This window comes from Volvox carteri (genome assembly GCF_000143455.1).
Source record: "Volvox carteri f. nagariensis unplaced genomic scaffold VOLCAscaffold_82, whole genome shotgun sequence".
Taxonomy (NCBI): Eukaryota; Viridiplantae; Chlorophyta; class Chlorophyceae; order Chlamydomonadales; family Volvocaceae; genus Volvox; species Volvox carteri.
This window is the reverse complement of record NW_003307625.1, coordinates 480,833-483,693: the sequence shown is the minus strand read 5'-3', so window position 1 is coordinate 483,693 and position 2,861 is coordinate 480,833.

The following is a 2,861-nucleotide window of genomic DNA, read 5'->3' as shown; positions in this document are numbered from 1 at the left end:
GATGCGCTCGGAGACGCTGAAGGTGACGGAGGAGACGGGTTCCGGGAATGCGCCCTTCTCCACCGCCGCGTACAGGGCGAACTTGGGTAGCTCTATCTCCAGCTCGAAGACGTGGAACATGTTGGCTGTGCGGCCGCCCACCAGCACCTTGATCATCAGCACCACCGCCACGTCCTTGAGAGGCTTCAGGGGCACCGCCAGCTGGGCGGGTGGGGGGAGAGGGCATGCGGGGGGAGAGGGAAGGGAAGAGAAGGGAAGGGGGGTAAGACGAACTACTTGCGAGGGGAGGGGGGAAGAAGGGGGGAAGGGGGGGGCGGGGGCGGGGGCATTGGAAAGGGATGAGCGGACCCTGTCCACTGGGGTGTGCGGGTAGGGAGAGGAGAAGTAGGGAGTGGAGTGGAGTGGAAAATTGGCGAAGAAGGGTGAGAGGTATATTTATGATGGTGGTGGTAGGGTGTAAGGGAAGGGGGTAGGGTAAGGGGTAGGGGTGTGATGAACTGGTAAACGGAGTGGGTGGCAAAGAGGGTTTGTGTACATGTGTGGTATAGGGGGTTCTCCTCCTGGCTGCTGGGGTCGACCTTTCTCCCCAACCTCAACCCTAACCCACACACTGCAACACGTCACCAAATCCCCCCTTTCCCCCCCTCCTCCTGTCCCCCTATTGGCTCCTCCTTGCTCCTCCTCCCCTCCTCTTCCTCTCCTTACCGAGGTTTCTGGCTTTTTGGGGCATACGAACAAACTTTCCTCTTCGAAGATCTGCTCTCCGAACACCACCACACCGCGGATGACCGCCGAATCGTTACTGGTCCGGAGAACCTGACGCGGACCACGTCAAGGAGACATACAGACATACAGACGTACAGGGAATCCGGTTGCCCGGTGAGTGGTTGGTATGGCGGGAAACAAGCCGGGGTAAAACACATTTTGCCCGGTGCACAAACCCTCACACCGAGAACCCCCCTCCCCGCCCCGCCCCGCTCTCCTCCCCTCCCCCGCACACCCAGGTGGTGTGTGTGTGTGTGTGTGTGTATGTGTCTCCAATCCACCGGATGGGCCGCTCGCCCTCCCGCCCGCCCTCCCTCCACAGTCCTTCCCCCCTCTCTCCCCTCTTTCTCCCTTCCCTCACCCCTCTCTCTGCCCCCTCTCAACCCCTTCCCGCAGCTCACCAAGTCGCACGATGCGGCCTCCTTGTTAATGGCGATGTACGAATCCACCCGGGTGTCCGCGGGAATCAGGGAATTGCGCTCGTTCTGGGGCCGTGAGGGCGGTCAGGAGGAGGAGGGGGGGTAGGAGGGTGTGTGTGTGTGTGAAGGGCGCTGTGAAGATAGGCTGATGAGAAGGGGGGGTACTTTAGCTACAATAGGGAGATGGTATAATAATAATATAATAACCGTGATTGCTGCTGACCAACCATATAGCCGCGGGGCCGGCCCCCGGTCTTCCAGGCGTTTACGGACGTCCTCCCTCCCCCCCGCTGCCACTTGTGCGGAACTTAGGGTTACACCCCTTACAGCCCTGATAACGTTTGCCGCTACTTTAAAGCCTACCCAATAAAATATTGCACCTTACCACCACCTCACTCCGGGAAGAGTGGGCCTTATGGCCACCACTTGAGAGGCACCTCCCCTTCGCCAGCCAGAGGAGGTGGGGGACCCGTCTGGCGGCCCTTCCCTGGAGGGGACTGCCCATGTCCTGTTTAAGCCACTGCCTAGCTCAGCACCCTTACTCTTGATCATATCCGTGTGTGCGTGTGCGTGTGCATATGCGTGTGTGTATGACAGACAGTCCCCATGAAGAGGCCAACACAATCCAACACAACTCACCACGGCCCAGCGTGCGAGAATACACCAAAACGCATAGCTCGGGCAAACCCGCCAACCATCCAACCCAACCCCTCTCCCGCACGCACCGGCACTTCCTTGTTCTGCCGCATGATGGAGTACGACGCCAGTTCGTACATGAGCTCCTGCTTGCGTTGAGCGAGCTCCGCCACAGCTGCCTGCTGCTCGGAGAAGTCCACCTCCGCCGCCACACCGGGGGCGACATCCAGATCCAGAGGCAGGTAGCCGCGAACCTGTACATATATGTGTGTGTATGTGTGCATGTATGTGCGCGTATGTATGCGTGTGTGCGTACGTGTGTGTGCGTACACGTGTGTGTATGCGGGCAGGCAGGCGGGAGGGCGGGAGGGAGCGGGGTAGGGAATGGCATGCAAGGAGGGTCAGTTGTCGACGTGTATGAGAGGGCGGAAGGTGGAAACACACGGTCGGTCAGCGAAAGGAAGGAAAGCACCCGGGGGAGGAGGAGGAGGAAGAGGAGCACCGACTGTCGAGACGTGTGTCCGAAGCAGCACCGACTGCCGGAGGGGAAAAGGGGGGGGGGAGGACGAACCACACACGAGTGAAGCTGCTGCCAGGGGGGGGGAGGGAGAGACGAACCACGGGGGGAGTGAGGGGCGGATAACGACGATTCTTAGGTCTCTGTTATATCTAGCGAGCGGTGAACCCGGGCTCGCCGGATCCCAAGGGCCTTACATCCCAGGTTAAGTGGTCCAGGTTAGCATTCCCCCTCCCCCCCCCCTTTGGTGGAGCGCCCGCCGTTTCCCGCTGCTTCCGTATCCTGCCCCCTTCCCTCCGCCACTCTCCCTCCTCTCCTCTCCTTACCTCTCCCTCCACTCCGCACACCACCACCTGCTCCATTCCGTCGTTCCGGTAGTCGGCCCTCAGAATGGCCGCTATCGGGCACGTGAGGTGATCCCGATACACCACCTCGCCCGTGTCAGCGCGACGAACCTCCATCTGCGGCGTGTGTGTATGTGTGGGGGGGGGAGGGAAAGACGAACCACACGCGATTGAAGCTGC